Raw genomic sequence first — 18,816 nt, forward strand, 5'->3', positions numbered from 1 at the left:
TATTAACATCTGCTGTAACAAAGCCATATCATGGAAGCATCAATATTTACCATGATTTATAATATTAATACAGTTAATGTGAAAAAGACAGAGATATTTTTGTAAAACTTTTGATGAATGTAATGTGGAAATGACATGCATACTCAAGCTGTGTGTAGGTACTATAATACTTTATAATGCATGTCAGTTAGCAACTTCCAATTGTTTCAGATGGGTCTATTTAGTCATCATCTCATTATTTGTTTCTTTATTTAAACAGTGACCTCCAACATTGAACTTTGAAACACATAATTGAATGTAAACCACGTGAAGATCGGCACAAGCTCAAAACATGGTCATGCATTAAATAGAATCACCTTCTATTGTGACTGCTAGTTGTTATTATTCTACACTTTCTCATTCTACATGTGTGAGCATCTCACATTCTTTGGAACCAATTAATAAATAACCAATAAATAAATAAATAAAACAATTCCAATATTCAAAGCCATAATATGGAGCAGGATGATTTGATGCTGCTATCACATGAAAATGAGTTTGCATTAGACTGTCATTGATCTCTGGTGTTCTATAGGCAAGCTACAATGAATGTGCAATCTCAGTTATTGTTCATGTCCTTAGTAATTATATTATGACCTACTTCATAAAGTTCCTTTTAAAAAAGAAGAAGAAGAAGCTTAGATCCCATATATCATCCAAGTGTCATACAAACTGCATAATACTTTTGATAGCTGTCTCTGAGACTTTGATCATCACAAAGAAATAAAAAAGGTGAACCAATATGTGGAAACATGCAGCATGGACCGATGATTATTTTTTTAAAGTGCTAGATCAGTTTATAAAAGACAAACACTCCCGGAAGATAAAACTTCTAGCTGCCGAGTCCATATTCTTAAAGATGAAGGTGCAAATCTCATGACGTGGGCCACATCCGACTGTTGTATCATTGTTCTACTGTTGTTTTCAGTTATCTTTAGCTTGCTAAAGATAACTGAATGCTGCACTCATTCTGATGTTTCCATCACTTTCACAACTATATGTGTTTCATTTTCTGTTTGGTTTTTCTTCATCCTTTTATAACATTCACAGATAATTGTAATCATCAGTAACATTTTGTAAAAAAAATTTTGGGACTTTCAAAGTCTTATATTTTTTCACAATCAAGCTTACGTAACTTTTGCACTTTCTAGTTGCTATTGTAGTAACAAGCTAGATCTTAACCCCTTCACTTGTCTGTGTGTTACTGCTTTGAAAAAGTAACAGACATACGATGAACAAAACAAAAATTGAGGACAGGCAGCTACTCACCTGAAAGAGTGATGGATGACACGTAGATACAATTAAACAACAGAAATTTGCACTAGTTCTCACTCTGCTTTCATCCCTCATAAACCAAGCTGCTTTATGCTCATTATGGAAGAATTACCATGTTGTAATTGGCATACATCTCTGCAGTTCTTTAATGCTGACCGTACCCAAGTGTTAGGGATCTAGGCAGAAACAAAAAGTGACATGTATGTAGGAAACAATATTTTTGGAATCATTGATTTTGGTGGTGGTGGTGGTGGTGGTGGTGGTGGTGGTGGCGGTGGTAGTAGCAGCAGCAGTATACTCCGATTAAAATTACTTTGTAATCGACAGAATTCAGTGGCAGGGAGCAATGTTCCACTTTCCAGACAATCGCGCTTCACAATGCACTGCATTTACTTACAAAACATGAACACAGCTACCACGTTGCACATGAGAAAAAACTACAATTGGATGGCAGCTGGCCCCTATCACACAGCTCGCTGAAACGTCAGTCACAAAGTAATTTTAATTGAACTATAGTTTTATTTATCCATAGATCACTTTTTCAAGGATGTTGGACATGTTTTGGTATTACAATTTAATAACAACAAAAATAACTGATCTATGTACACAGTTATTAGATAATTACAGGTCGAGCTTAACAAAGATTGGACAGTTAGTTGGTCTTATAGTAGGAACCATCCCTGCATCTTCCCAAAGTAATTTAGAGAAACTACAGAAAACGCAAATCAGGATGACCAGATGTAGATTGGAGCCTCCACCCTGCTGAATACAAGACCAGTCTGTTTAAAACAGCTCTACCTCATTTAGTTTACCCCTCATGCAAAATATTGTTATACAAAGAAGTTATTTAATAAATTAAAAGGATAGTGGTATGGTACACTGTGTATTCATTTCTCACTCCCAGTCACTTCACATGCTACACACACTGTTTCCATAATAAAATACTAAATGCACTATCAGCTGATCTCAGGACCAAAGCGACAATGCCTGGTTCCATTTTGTGTACTGCAACTTCCGTTTTCCTAGCCTGAAAAACTGAGTCAACATCCCTATATAATAAGAATAAGATGCTGAGCTCAGACAGAGGATAAGGTATCAGTATTTATACACTGAATAGGTTTTGCAGTTATGTTTTCCAGAAAAAAAAGAAACATAATGTGAAAGTATTATGTGAAATGGTATGTATTTTATTACCACTATTTGACAATATAATGTAATTTGATAGATAAAAATTCTGCTCACCAAGTGGCAGCAGGAGAACACATGTATAAATTGTTGGGAACTGCACCGGACAGTCTCCAACTATCAGTCTTTCCTACTCATCCTGTTTGGTAAGTCTCCCGTGACCCAGGGTTCTGGGTAACTTTTCCAAACTCCACTGTCTTTCCTAAAACTCTCGAGTCCTTTTTCTTCAGCCCTCTTCCATCCCCTTCAACCCTTCTGCCAGAAGAAAAAGATAATGGCTCTGAATGCTAGCAAACATAAAACTTTTTTTATATGTGTGTTCTCCTATCACTATTGTTATTTATATGTGTTACATATTTTCCAAACCAACCTCCCCCCCCCCCCTTCCTATGTTATCGGAAAAATCCTTAAATGTGTAGAATGTACTGATTCACAGGGACTTTTTAACTGGCCTTTTAAAGAAGTTTCTTTAGTAATCTCTTTAATCTTCTTCGCAAATTTATTGTACAGTTTAATTCTTTGGTAGAAAATGTTGTTTTGAGTTTCTTTCTTGGTAAATGTAAGTTCAGCCAAGCTCTTATTCCATGGTCATGGACATAGCTGTTTGTGCAGCAATTATCAATGTTATTTTCGACATGTGTGGCTGATTGGTGGACACATGGCGTAGTTAAAATCCCCAATGTTTTAATCAGATCTCAATGATGAACTTGACTACTGTTATTGGTTATTATTCTCTGCAGTTTGAAAACTGTGTTCACATTTTGTGCATTTTTTCCCCAGAAAAGATTTTTATAGCTAAGATCTGATACCACATATGAATATTATTTAAATTAAAGACATTGTCTGTTATACACTGATGACAGAACTCTAGGGCCATAAGGGCATAACATGCTGATGGCATTCTGTTTGTTAGTGTTATTCACTTCAAAGGATAATTAATATTCATTTCTAGGAATTCTATGTTTGTTGTACGTCGTAGAGGTGCCACCTACATTTAATTTAACAGTCCCATTTCCCCACTTTTAACTGATGTGTATGATTCATACACTACCACTCATTAATTTCAGTACATCCTGGTATTTCAGATTTACAACACAAATCAAACATTATTTCTCATGAAATATAACTATATTAACTTCCACATATATAATACAATCACAATCATTATATTTTACTTTAATCAAAGTATCCTCCTTTGGATTTAATGACTGCCTCACAAACTTGAGGCATTTGGTCAGTCAGTTTTTGTAGGTATCGTGAATCTATATGATTCCACACATCCTTAACAATATTCCAGAGATGTTCCTTGCTGGATATATTAACTTCCCTGATATGTCTGTCCACTTCATCTCAGACCATTTCAATGGGATTACAATTGGGGCTTTGGGGCGGCCATACCATATCATTCAGTACTTTCTGTTTTTCCATTGGTGCAATGTTTGTCGTACAGTATGCCGACCCATGTTTTGGGTCAGTATCCTGTTGTAAGGTGAACCCTTTCCCTATTAAGTGCAATCCACTTTGTATTGCATGATACTGAAGTATGCAGTGGTACTGCTTCTGATTAATACATCCCTCTATTTTCACAATGTCGCCAACTGTATCCCCAAACCATAACAGAACCTCCATCGTGTTTATCTGTAGGTAGAACACAATGCTGGGCTACACTTCCCTCTACAAATCAACGAACAAATATTCTTCTTCTGGTTCCAAAAATCCCAAACTTTGATTCATTGGTGAATAACACCTTTGTCCACTCTTCCGATGTCCAGTCACGATGTTTCCTAGCCTATTCAATTCTCTTCTGCTTATTTATGGGCTTTAGAAGAGGATTTCTTGCTGTGAAACATCCTTTCAAGCCGGCTTCAGTCAGTCTCCTTTTTACTGCAGCAACAGATGTTGTTGTTGTGTTCATTTCTACGAATTCTGCAGATATTTTGGGCACTGTTTTGAATCTATTTCTCTTACTCGTAATTCTGATATATTTATCATCACTTTTAGTTGTTTTATAAGGTCATCCTGGTCATGGTACGTTCATATTGCTATGTGTTGTCTTCTGGCGATGATAGGTGTATCGCACTCCCCCTATAGACACACTACACTGTTTCGCAATTTGGCAAATAGATAAACCTGCTTGGCTAACTGCTACAATTGCAGTACGTTTTTCTATGGACATCTCCACTCGTGAATCCATACTAGCGATGTGCACACTTAAATGTCATAAAGGAATTGATGTGCAGGAGCTACATGTTGTGTATTGGAGCAATGATTGCCGTTCGCTGCAGACATCACATCACTACAGGGAACAACACAGGTGCACCAAATGCAATGTCTGTTGGCAAATAGGTAAACAAACATTTCAGATAGGTGCATAACATTTTTGTACGCAACATTGTTTGTTGGATACAATTGTATCTTGATGACCACAAACAAAAATCATGAAATTTGTACAACTATTGTACTATTCCTTTGCTTCCTCAACTGTACCCATGGTATTAGACCTTATCTACACAGAACTAGATGTCATTTATTGGGTGTATTAAAATTAATGAGTGGTAGTGTATATTACATTTTTTAAGGCAGCCAGTCTATTCTGTATGTATTGTTTCAGCACAGACATTGGTGCTTCATCTGAGCGTATTGGCTTCTTATTTTTTAGATTTTGTACAGATTTACTGACTGCATGCTTTGAGGTTGATAATAATATTATTGTAATCAGTGTATAATTATTTATACATGATCTATTGCTTTTTGGGAATTTTGTTGTAATGTCTCTGCAACACTTAAAAAATACTCATTCACATAGTTTGCTACGTTGCGTGGATCATTTGTTATTTTATTCCTTTTCCTTATCAATACATTCTTATGCCTTTGTTTGTCCCTCGTTGTTTCCTTTGTAATGACTTCCCACACTGCTTTACTTTTATTCACTGTGATGTATATTATTTTGTCATCAAATTCCTTTTTTTTTGCAGCAGTCACTGCCTTCCTATAAATATCTTTCCACATGTGACAGAAATTTTGGAAGTCTGCTTCATAATGACTCTTTTTTTCACAGAAATGTGGTACTGAAGGATTTGGGAAGAATTCTTAATACCTGTTGTTATCCACTTGTTTTTGTGAGACATCGATACTGATGTAGGTACTTTTGGAAACCTCTCGTCAAAGTTCAATTTAAATAAGGTTGATAAAGTAGAGAATTGGTTTCTCTATATACTTCATCCCAAGTTTGGTCTGCTAGTTCTCTTTAAAAATATTTTATTTCAATTTCTGAAATATGCATTTTGTAGGCCTGTAGTTTAGGAGTTTTTTTCCACACTCAATTTTACTATTATTACTTCAAAGAAATGGTCTAATAATCAAATATCTTCTACAGCTACACCATAGTTTTCTCTGTCCACATTTCTACATCTACATCTACATCTACATCCATACTCCGCAAGCCACCTGACGGTGTGTGGCGGAGGGTACCTTGAGTACCTCTACCTCCCTTCTATTCCATTCTCGTATTGTTCGTGGAAAGAAGGATTGTCGGTATGCCTCTGTGTGGGCTCTAATCTCTCTGATTTTATCCTCATGGTCTCTTCGCGAGATATACGTAGGAGGGAGCAATATACTACTTGACTCTTCGGTGAAGGTATGTTCTCGAAACTTTGACAAAAGCCCGTACTGAGCTACTGAGCGTCTCTCCTGCAGAGTGTTCCACTGGAGTTTATCTATCATCTCCGTAATGCTTTCGCGATTACTAAATGATCCTGTAACGAAGCGTGCTGCTCTCTGTTGGATCTTCTCTATATCTTCTATCAACCCTACCTGGTACGGATCCCACACTGCTGAGCAGTATTCAAGCAGTGGGCGAACAAGCGTACTGTAACCTACTTCCTTTGTTTTCGGATTGCATTTCCTTAGGATTCTTCCAATGAATCTCAGTCTGGCATCTGCTTTACCGACGATCAACATTATATGATCATTCCATTTTAAATCACTCCTAATGCGTACTCCCAGATAATTTATGGTATTACCTGCTGTGATCACAAAGTCAATTACTGGTGCAGTTATGGTAGTAACCCATGTTGCACAGCATACCAACACAGGCATACCAAAACCCTAAAAGATATTTATGAAGCTGCTGCTAGTTTCATTTATGATTTTTGTGTTAATGTTTATGTCTCCACACAAAATTATGTTGACTTTTGTTCTTGAGACTTGATCTAAAACTCCTCAAAATTTATTGAACAAAGTGTCCACAGAACCACCGGGTGATTCACGAACACACACAAAAAGATTAATTTCTTGGTGATGTCAAGCCCTGTTAATTCAACAGCTGGTATCTCAAAGTGTTTGTCTTCAGTTACTGTACAAATGTCATGTCTTGATTTACACTATGCTACTTTTCTCATATAAATACATGATCCTTTAACTTTTGGAGTAGTCCCATAGTAAGAGTGCACGTCATTTCACACAGTGAAATGCATGCTGGATTTCTACATTTCTAAATCAGTGATCAATGACACAAAATACTATGCAGGTCAAAGACTGCTGTATTTTATTTTTTGTTAATTACATGTTTTGATGAAGGATTGTTAATTCTGTTAAATGCCCCATATTACTTTTTCCAGCAGTTTCTTTTTCTTTATGAAATGTAGTATGTGTGTCATTTGGTGTGTGGGTATCTATCTTATAAGTGATTATTTCAAAATTTTTTAGACTGCTGGAGATACATTTAGGTATGGGACCTATTGTCTGGATTTATCCCAAACAAGACCTGCTATTCCTATTCATGGCAACAGGTACTTGACCATGAAACAGCTCTACCAATCTGCCCTTCCCAGTACTGTTTAGGTATATACCATGCCTAGTGAAACCCGATCTATTGATAGTCCCGACTGGTATTAGAGCATAAAGTCAGCTGCCATCATAGCCATCTCTACCTGACAGTAATCTGCCTCACAGTTCCATTATCATGTGGCCAATCATGGCGCATGAAAAGCTCACAAAGTGAACAGTGGTGCCATGAGTCAAGGAAGCTACCTTGTCCAGGTCACCACTTACGTCGTTCTCCTCACTGTATCCTCCCTCCCAATGAATACATTTCCTGCAAGATTAACAACAAATCCCCCTACTCTCTACCTTATAATGTTAAGTACACTAACAGTAAATTACGATTAGGGCTAATCTAGTCATAGTGATAATTACGGGAACCACTTCAACATTACTTTATATGTTCACAATATTCACAGTGGTTGGAGAATTATAGCGGTGGTTTAAATAGGCTATATGTGTGGCTATAACATACAACCAATTGCTTTTTCGAATTGTCATTGGATTGATAAAAAAACACAATAAATTTTTTGGTTTATAAACTGTGCAATACCAGTAACTAGATGTCCGATATTTCTGCCAGAATATTGACTATAGGGTGCAGCAGCATGCTTTCTAGATACTGATGCTGTAACATGTGCAACTGATGAGCAGCCTGCAGCTAGTTAATGGTAAAAAAAAAACCTAAAATTCAAAAAAGGCAATGCATAGCACATCAAATAAAATTAATGAAAATCTTTTAATCTCTTCAATTTCCTGCAGCAATATGAGTTTATCTTTCTTATTTAAGATGAGTCTTATGTTTTCATGAAAGTTATCCTTTGTGCTGCACTGTTTTCAAAGCCATGTTGAAGGCTGTTATTTTCATAAACTACTTCTACTCTCTGCAGAAATACTACAGTCTCTTAAAATGAAGCTGGCCACTGTGGTCGAGCGGTTATAGACGCTTCAGTCCGGAACCGCACTGCTGCTATGGTCGCAGGTTCGAATTCTGCCTCAGGCACGGATGTGTGTGATGTCCTTAGGTTAGTTAGGTTTAAGAAGTTCTAAGTCTAGGGGACTGATGACCTCAGATGTTAAGTCCCATAGTGCTTAGAGCCATTGAACCATTTTTTGTTAAAATGACATTTTTACTCGAGTTAAGAAAATGTCACATATTGCTTTTATAAGGAAGACTTGTGTTTATTATGTGGTTTAGATATTGTGATTTGTATTCCCCCATATCAGTCTACATGAGTACTGCAGTGGTTCCATTTCATGGGCCATATCTGTCCAGTTCCCCATTAACTACTCATTTCTGTTTTAACTAATATCGCACCCAGTATTGCGTGACAAGGTCCCAAGGCACCTAAAATTCAAAAAAGGCAGTGCATAGCACATCAAATAAAATTAATGAAAATCTTTTAATCTCTTCAATTTCCTGCAGCAATATGAGTTTATCTTTCTTATTTAAGATGAGTCTTATGTTTTCATGAAAGTTATCCTTTGTGCTGCACTGTTTTCAAAGCCATGTTGAAGGCTGTTATTTTCATAAACTACTTCTACTCTCTGCAGAAATACTACAGTCTCTTAAAATGAAGCTGGCCACTGTGGTCGAGCGGTTATAGACGCTTCAGTCCGGAACCGCACTGCTGCTATGGTCGCAGGTTCGAATTCTGCCTCAGGCACGGATGTGTGTGATGTCCTTAGGTTAGTTAGGTTTAAGAAGTTCTAAGTCTAGGGGACTGATGACCTCAGATGTTAAGTCCCACAGTGCTTAGAGCCATTGAACCATTTTTTGTTAAAATGACATTTTTACTCGAGTTAAGAAAATGTCACATATTGCTTTTATAAGGAAGACTTGTGTTTATTATGTGGTTTAGATATTGTGATTTGTATTCCCCCATATCAGTCTACATGAGTACTGCAGTGGTTCCATTTCATGGGCCATATCTGTCCAGTTCCCCATTAACTACTCATTTCTGTTTTAACTAATATCGCACCCAGTATTGCGTGACAAGGTCCCAAGGCACCTAAAATTCAAAAAAGGCAGTGCATAGCACATCAAATAAAATTAATGAAAATCTTTTAATCTCTTCAATTTCCTGCAGCAATATGAGTTTATCTTTCTTATTTAAGTTGAGTCTTATGTTTTCATGAAAGTTATCCTTTGTGCTGCACTGTTTTCAAAGCCATGTTGAAGGCTGTTATTTTCATAAACTACTTCTACTCTCTGCAGAAATACTACAGTCTCTTAAAATGAAGCTGGCCACTGTGGTCGAGCGGTTATAGACGCTTCAGTCCGGAACCGCACTGCTGCTATGGTCGCAGGTTCGAATTCTGCCTCAGGCACGGATGTGTGTGATGTCCTTAGGTTAGTTAGGTTTAAGAAGTTCTAAGTCTAGGGGACTGATGACCTCAGATGTTAAGTCCCATAGTGCTTAGAGCCATTGAACCATTTTTTGTTAAAATGACATTTTTACTCGAGTTAAGAAAATGTCACATATTGCTTTTATAAGGAAGACTTGTGTTTATTATGTGGTTTAGATATTGTGATTTGTATTCCCCCATATCAGTCTACATGAGTACTGCAGTGGTTCCATTTCATGGGCCATATCTGTCCAGTTCCCCATTAACTACTCATTTCTGTTTTAACTAATATCGCACCCAGTATTGCGTGACAAGGTCCCAAGGCACAAAAAATTAAATAAAAGAGCTTATTAAATGAGTACTGTAGTTGTGTAATTGAGAGCTTCAAACAGTTAATTTTCTATCATTCCATTAGTAAATATAACAGCATAAGGAAAGAATTACATTTGTTCAACGTGTCCTTCATTAAGTGCTAAACTAGCTGTAGGCCGTAACTATATGTATATACACTAAATCCTACTACTGCCCATGTTTTGGTTATATTATGCTTAATACGGATCGCATCTATACTATTATACCGTAGTAGATATATGTGAAACAGATACACCAGTTTTTGGTCACGAAAAATGACAGTTTGCATTCTAGGTAAAAGTGAAATTACGTTTCGATAAAAGAAATCATATCTGTCCTGAATTCAAGAAGTACTAGTTTTTCAATGATGAGTCGTTTAATAATTTTAAGTAGAACAGACGAACTTACCAAAGACTTTGACCCCAGTATAAATATTGCACTGCACTGTAAAATTACATCCTATATGCTAACCGAAGTATGGATACTGGATTTAGTGGCTATTACATACACTTTCTTTCTATACACTTTCTTTCGGTGTCTACCAGCTAGTTACAAAAAGAGTAGGATAAAAAAAAGGTCAGTGACAAAATTCTTTTGTTAGGAAACGTAACGTTAAACTGTCGCGGGCTTTTAGATGCACTAGATGATGGCAGTACGGTAGCCAATCAAATTTCACGTAGCAATTCAATACTCCATAATCCATATACAAATAATGTGCTGTCATTGGCATGCTCGTTTAGCTTGGCCACAGTCTTGGCTATATGTGGGACTATCTTTTTTTATTTGTTTACTTTCTTCTGAGCCTCGCAATATATGTATAAGATTAATTATTTGAAGGGCCATATATTTTTAAAAAGTACTTACGGTACTGCTGTGAAACGACTATTTTATTTATTCCTTTTTATAGAACAATATTTTTTTCGAAATATCAATTTCATATTCAAGTGCACCTGTACAAATTGTCAATGTCTTTTGTAACATCAAGATACGATTCAGTCATCACTTCCTAATATCCGGGATGTCAGTAAATGCTGCTCATAACGTATTCACATATGATATCGTGTATCGTAAAGTGCTGCAGCTTTCACATTGACGTGGCTGTGATATGTAGCCATTCGATTTTGAATTAGATGGACCATGGATATTCTTTGCTGGATTGCAGACACGATCAGAACCATGGAAATAAAAAATAAAAAAAAACGAAAATTAAAAAAAAATTAAAAAAAATTACCTCCGCTCTAACCTCCCTGATTGCAAGAGGTACGAAAAGACAAAACGACAATGTATCCAAAATCCACACGATTGCCTTTTTTTCTGTTCAGCTTGCAATTCACGTACATAGCCAACAGCGAATACGCATGCGAGTATGAAAATTTCTCGAAATGGAGGCCATGCGGAAACACGCATTGCTGTCCGGATTTGTTGCAAATGTCTTGCACTGTTCAGCAGACGGCAGGCAGACGGGGCCAATGTGCATTTCGTTCTGTATTATATTTACCCCAGGCAAATTAGGAAAAATTAGGGAAATAATTTATAAAGTTTTGGAACTCAGGGAAAAACTCATATGGGATGCAATAGTACGAAATAGAGAAGTTGCTTCACTTAGCTAGTGAACATTTCCCTCCCTTACCATTAACTTGCTTTTTTTTTTTTTTTTTTTTTCCTTCAACGAAAACTGGCTCCCTTTTCGATGACACGCATTATGACTAAAATATTTATACAGAAGTTCTGCTCAAAGAATGTTATCTGCATGATTTAAGCAAGATAACAGTTTTCAATCTGAAAAATTCGTTAGCTATGAGTTTGGCATAATTTCCAAGTTCGATTTCAGTTTGGCTAAATCATTCTTCTGTTTTCACATAACAATTTGCGTTTTCATTCATGCATAATAAACATATATGTAGCACACAAATATTAAAGTAGTAACTTACTAAAATCTACAGGTAAAACAAAGCAAAAGAGAGAGAGAGAAACTCCTTATAAATCTGACATTTATTGATTCAGAACAATTCTGCTACACAGTTTTTTGTTGAATGTTACGCATCCTGATATTTATATTTAAATCAAAATAAATTGTAATGGGTATTAAGAATTATTGTAGAAGTAATCAGGAACTGCTCTCTCTTTAATGCATTTATAATCATCAGACGTACAACATGTACACAACTAAAATACCACAACATTCGATAAACAAATAAGCTGTGGTACATAAGTTTTTACAGAAACCATCCTCTAAATCTTCTCTCAAATCACCTCAGTTCAAGTTAGTGCAGCATTGTTCTCAACAGCGTTTACACATTGTTGTGTAGCGTAAGTCAGCCGTCAAATTCCTGTATTTTCTTCTGCTACCTTGAATGCAGCTGCATGAATTACTAGTAATATCTTGTCTGGAGATTGTGGTTTTTTCTTGTGAATTGGGGAGAGAGACGAGCTTGATTCCCTCCAACTTCACTTTCTGGGGTCCAAGCTGTTGCCCAACAGTAGTTTGTCCTGTAGATATACAGGGCAAGAGATGAGGCATGCTGCATCAATAGTCAGTGGCAAATGAGAGAGTATGACAGCACTGATTGCGTGACCCCAAAGTACGTTAAACTCTTGGAATCTGATATCATTTAAGGTGTCATCACCAGGACTCTTCCCTGTTTTCACAGAGAGAGAGAGAGAGGATGGTTTTTCTTCCACTTCACTCCTCCTTCTGACATTCTTGAGAGGGCATCAGCTGTGATGTTATCCTTGCCATTTACACTGTCACAGAATTATATTTCTGTAAAAATTATTTAGGAATAAAGGTGATGACTCACTCAAAAGCAGAAGCACTGCGTCATTGATAGGTACACAAACAGAAGGCACGGAGCTTTGCTAGCTAGTGGAGTGTATTTCCTTTTTCAAGCTTGTAGGGAAAACATGCACAAACATACACACTCTCACTCATATGCATATGCCTGTGTCTCTACATTGTGCTCAGTTGACTGAGCACAATGTAGGGATCCAGGCACGTTCATGTGAGTGAGTGAGAGTTTGTGTGTTTGTGCGCCTGTTTTCCCTACAAACTCAAAAAAGGAAGTTCATTTCAAAAGCTAACAAAGCTCTGTACATTCTGTTTGTGTCATTACCCATGACACAGTGCCTCTGCATTTTGGTGAGAGATCTCCTTTATTCCCAAATAATTCAGATTCTCAACAAGAACTTTCTGTACATTATTATTCCTGTAAAAACAGTGTCTCTCATGCAAGCGTTGGCTGGAGCGATTGGCTTATCTTTTATCATTGACTGCTCTTCCATTGTACCATTGGTTCAAATTTTTGAAAAATGTAGCTATATGAAAACTGTAGATGAATATTAATACCGTGGTGACTTCACAGCACGACAACCAAGTAGCTTGACATCTGAACAAAAGAAATGATGACCTATTTGTAGCTCCTCAACAAACTACTATGAAGGACATTGATGTTGCCAAAAATACAAAACTGTAAAACACGGTCTCCATTCTACTTGATTTTGGTGTTATGATAGTCCCAAAATTCTTGAGTTCGAGGATGTTAATCTACGTGCAATCTTTTCTGATTGAAGTTTCGTGAACAACATTTTTATAAAATAAAATGTAAATGATCCTTCATATAGTGTCTAAGGATTTTCCATGAATATTTCTCAATATCTGGAATAATCATTGAAATACTTTGTTTTGAAATGCAAAAGAAATAGCTCAACCCGGTATATAAGTCGCCAGTTACCAGATACCAAAATGCTATTGTCAGCATTATCACAGCAGTTTCCCAAGCAGAAAATCTAAATTCTTACACTGATGTGAAATATGCACACATAATATTGTCATCTCTCTATATTTCTTGTAAGGACCTCTGTTATGTAGATACTTTTTTACTTACAGTCATATTTGTGTCTACTTCTGTCAGCTTTTCATCGCAATCAACACAGGACAAACTTTCAACAAAAAAGGGGGTTCCACAGCAATCCTTGCACAGTGAGACAACATGTGGACAATTTTTGTGCATGCACTTTTATTCCCATGAATCCGCAATTGTGCTTGACAAAAGACTCATCATGAATATTAATGGAAAAGTTGCACAGAATGCATACCCTCTCTTCAATTCCAACTTTGCAATTTCTAGGGGAGCCATATCCGAGATTGTATAGACAAATATATTTTTGGAAATTTTGGAAATATTTAATACCTAAGTTTCTGCAGTACATGTATAGTCCATTTTCAAGTGGCCTGCAGTTTCTGTGACATATTTTGGTCACTCATATCACACCATTTACTGCTCATAACACTCTTTTTCATAGCGTATAGGCCTATGTGTATTGTTTTCATTTCATTCAGTCTGCAGTTTGAGGAAATCATAGTAAACTGTTATCATAATAACCTGAAGCTATTCACTAGAAACTAGGCTCTACTTTCAGCTTATATTTTTTTAGCCTGATTAGTGCTATGTTAAGTGGTATGTTTTGAACAGTTATTCTGCAGAAAATACTTCTCCCTACTGATACCAGTATTGTATTTATACTTTACTAGAGGTGTTAATGAATTCATAAAGTACTACAACTATTCAACACCAAAGTGATTGAAAAATAGGTTATGAAAAAAGTATGTGTTGCAATTATAATTCACTGATAGCACATTCAATAGAAATAGTCCAAGCGTTTTCCCAATAGTTGGGTACAGTGTGTGTAAAAATTAAGACTGTATTGACATATTTCATAGGTTGAGGTGTAGCTTGAGGAAAAAAAGGAAAAAGGACAAATTGAGCCAAGTAAAATAACAGAAAAGCAGATGTTCATTTTTAAGGTATATTGAGTATTTGGACAAGTAAAAAGTGGTGTAAAGTTTGAAAAATTGCTTTAAATATCCAGAAATGCAAAATAGTACACTTTACAAAATGCAAAAACGTAGTAACATATGACTACTACATAAGCGAGTCTCAAGTGGATTTGACCAACTCATACAAATTCTTGGATATAGCTGTTTCTTGGCACATGAAATGGAATTATGACATAGGCTCAGTCAAAGGTAAAGCAGCTGGCAGCCTTCTGTTCATTATTAGGATACTAAGCAAACACTTTCACTCTACAAGAGAGCCTGCTTACAAAATTCTGATGCAAGTCACTCAGATTCTTGAATATAGATACCAGTTATCCCACAAAAGCCTACCTACCAGCATTAAGTGAGGAATCTAGATAAATATTATTGCTGCCTTTCTATTGCTCCTATAGTGATGGTGAAGACAAGCTTAGACTAATTACAAAATGCACAGAGGTATTTAAGCGGTCATTCTTCCCACGTTGTGCTGCATTTCTGTGTATATGTTCAATATCCCTTGTTAGTCCTATTTGGTATGGGTCCCACACACTTGAGCAGTATTCTAGAACTGGTTCTATGAATGAGTTGTAAGCAATCTCATTTCTAGAGTGATTTCACTTCCCCATTATTCTACCAATAAAATGAAGTCTACTACGCCTATGTTATCATTCTATTTCATATCACTACAATGAGTAATGTCCAGGTATTTGTATGAGTTGGCCAATTTGAAATGTGACTCATTGATATTATAGTCATAGAATACTACTTCTTTTTGTGAAATGCAGTTTTGCATTTATGAACATTTAAAGCAAGTTGCCAGTGTTTGCACCACTTTGAAATATTATCAAGATCTGACTGAATATTTATGCAGATTCTTTCTGACAGTGTCATCTGCAAAACATGTATGGCTTCTATTAAAATTGTCTGCAAGGTCATTAATATACACCATCAACAGCAAGGGTACCGACACACTTCCCTGGGGCACATGCAAAATTGTTTCTACATTTGATTATGACTCTCCATCCAAGATAACATGCTGTGTACCCCCTACCAAAAAGTTCTCAATATAGTCCCAAATTTCACTTGATATCACATATGATAGTTGGTGTGATACTGAGTCAAATACTATTCAGAAATCAAGAAATACTGTATCTATCTGACTGCCTTGATCCAAAGCTTTCAGTATGTCATGTGATAAAAGTATGAGTTGGGTTTCAAATGATTGATGTTTCTGGAGTATATGATGCTGTTTCGCATGGAGGATGTCATTCTGTTTGAGATACCTCATTTTGTTTGAGCTTCAATTTCTTTCTGAGTGGATTTGAGTTTCTTGTCTATTGCGACTAATATACCACCTCCATTTCCAATTAGCCTATCCTTACAATATGAGCTTGAATTTTCCCAGAAATCTCACTGCTACCAATTTCAGTTTCAACCAGTTTTCTGTACCCAGTATTATGTGAGCTTCGCTGCTTTTCAGGAGCACTTCAAACTATGGCTCTTTGTTGTGAATGCTTTGGCAGTTAACCACTAGGATTTTAATAATCTCACATGTGGGATTACAATACAATTAAAGATTGTGCACTAAAAATGTTCATAACAGGTGCTGAATCCTCACTATGTTGTTACTGCATGGCATGTTTTCAAACATCTGTTTGTAATAAATAACACATTTATTTCAAGAAGAGCAACAAGCATTTTTGTAAAAAGTAGCAGAAATGTTGTTGAAACTGAAATTCTTGTGCATCCAACATTATCTATGTGTGTTGGACTCATGGAATTTAGTTTTATTGTTGTAAAAATAGTTCTGCACCCTCTTGAATCATTGTTTGATGCTGATACTTAGTAAGTGTTTAAGGAGACAAAACAAGTAAGGTTATCAGTCTCCTATTCACCACCCAGGACAGAAGCAGTGTACCCTGTCTGTGTGCCAGTGTGAGAGAGAGTTTTCTTAACATATGTCTGAGGTGGAACATGGGAAGCAGCCCAGTATTTATATAGTGGAATGTGGGAAACCTCCTGAAGACCACATCCAGACTGGTTGACACACCAAACCTCACTATTAATCCACTGAGTATATTCAGTCTGGGGCCAGTATACCTCCCCTTCCTGGAAGCAGTCACTACCTGTATGGATCATTGGTTGGTTTATTTCTCAATACGTCAGTTATTTTATGAATTTACTCTTTTCTCAATAAATATATTGCTATGTGCAGATCTTTTAATGACCATCTTTTAGTTTTACTTACTTTGAATTGCATTTTATATTTATAAAGTTGTTAATATTATCATATTAAAAGATTGCTTTGTACAGTAGGATCCATCAGAAAGGTAAAATGTCAGCTTTTTTTCTATTTCCTCCAACACTTTTAACTTACTATGTTGATGGTAACACAACTCATTATGGGCGTACTCAGAGACAAACACAGGTGCCAATAACTACACAAAAATCAAAGTTACATCGTTTTCTAATTGTCATGAGACTAGTGCAATACTGTCTAGTGTTTTCTGCCACAAGCTGAAACTGAGAAACAGCATTTCCACAACAGATCTCAGGGATCATTGTTGTTGTTGTGGTCTTCAGTCCTGAGACTGGTTTGATGCAGCTCTCCATGCTACTCTATCCTGTGCAAGCTTCTTCATCTCCCAGTACCTACTGCAACATACATCCTTCTGAATCAGCTTAGTGTATTGATCTCTTGGTCTCCTTCTACGATTTTTACCCTCCACGCTGCCCTCCAATGCTAAATTTGTGATCCCTTGATGCCTCAAAACATGCCCTGCCAACCAATCCCTTCTTCTAGTCAAGTTGTGCCACAAACTTCTCTTCTCCCCAATCCTATTCAATACCTCCTCATTAGTTACATGATCTACCCACCTTATCTTCAGCATTCTTCTGTAGCACCACATTTCGAAAGCTTCTATTCTCTTCTTGTCCAAACTGGTTATCGTCCATGTTTCACTTCCATACATGGCTACACTCCATACAAATACTTTCAGAAACGACTTCCTGACACTTAAATCTATACTCGATGTTAACAAATTTCTCTTCTTCAGAAACGATTTCCTTGCCATTGCCAGTCTACATTTTATATCATCTCTACTTCGACCATCATCAGTTATTTTACTCCCTAAATAGCAAAACTCCTTTACTACTTTAAGTGTCTCATTTCCTAATCTAATCCCCTCAGCATCACCCGATTTAATTTGACTACATTCCATTATCCTCGTTTTGCTTTTGTTGATGTTCATCTTATATCCTCCTTTCAAGACACTGTCCATTCCGTTCAACTGCTCTTCCAAGTCCTTTGCTGTCTCTGACAGAATTACAATGTCATCAGCGAACCTCAAAGTTTTTATTTCTTCTCCATGGATTTTAATACCTACTCCGAATTTTTCTTTTGTTTCCTTTACTGCTTGCTCAATATACAGATTGAATAACATTGGGGAGAGGCTACAACCCTGTCTCACTCCTTTCCCAACCACTGCTTCCCTTTCATGCCCCTCGACTCTTATAACTGCCATCTGGTTTCTGTACAAAATGTAAATAGCCTTTCGCTCCCTGTATTTTACCCCTGCCACCTTCAGAATTTGAAAGAGAGTATTCCAGTTAACGTTGTCAAAAGCTTTCTCTAAGTCTACAAATGCTAGAAACGTAGGTTTGCCTTTTCTTAATCTTTCTTCTAAGATAAGTCGTAAGGTTAGTATTGCCTCACGTGTTCCAACATTTCTACGGAATCCAAACTGATCTTCCCCGAGGTCCGCTTCTACCAGTTTTTCCATTCGTCTGTAAAGAATTCGCGTTAGTATTTTGCAGCTGTGACTTATTAAACTGATTGTTCGGTAATTTTCACATCTGTCAACACCTGCTTTCTTTGGGATTGGAATTATTATATTCTTCTTGAAGTCTGTGGGTATTTCGCCTGTCTCATACATCTTGCTCACCAGATGGTAGAGTTTTGTCATGACTGGCTCTCCCAA

At 36.6% G+C, this 18,816-nt stretch overlaps 1 protein-coding gene and 1 long non-coding RNA gene across 3 annotated transcripts in view; one reads left to right on the forward strand and one right to left on the reverse strand.

Moving 5' to 3' along the window:
• The window catches only part of LOC126462222 (uncharacterized), a 51,808-nt gene extending 40,776 nt beyond the window's left edge, over nt 1–11,032 (reverse strand). The window contains exons 1-2 of one of the 2 annotated variants that reach the window (XR_007585954.1): nt 10,885–11,032; nt 1,309–1,490 (exon numbers count right to left, since the gene is read on the reverse strand). This is a non-coding gene — a long non-coding RNA (uncharacterized LOC126462222). Of the gene's footprint in view, nt 1–1,308; nt 1,491–10,428; nt 10,633–10,884 lie in introns of those variants that run through there. The other variant, XR_007585955.1, reaches the window with a different exon arrangement.
• LOC126480242 (trithorax group protein osa-like) overlaps nt 1–18,816 on the forward strand; it is a gene marked incomplete at its 5' end in the record, with an annotated part of 286,292 nt that overhangs the window by 228,467 nt on the left and 39,009 nt on the right. The gene's annotated exons all lie outside the window — the stretch shown is intronic.

Source organism: Schistocerca serialis, chromosome 1, assembly GCF_023864345.2.
Source record: "Schistocerca serialis cubense isolate TAMUIC-IGC-003099 chromosome 1, iqSchSeri2.2, whole genome shotgun sequence".
NCBI lineage: Eukaryota > Metazoa > Arthropoda > Insecta > Orthoptera > Acrididae > Schistocerca > Schistocerca serialis.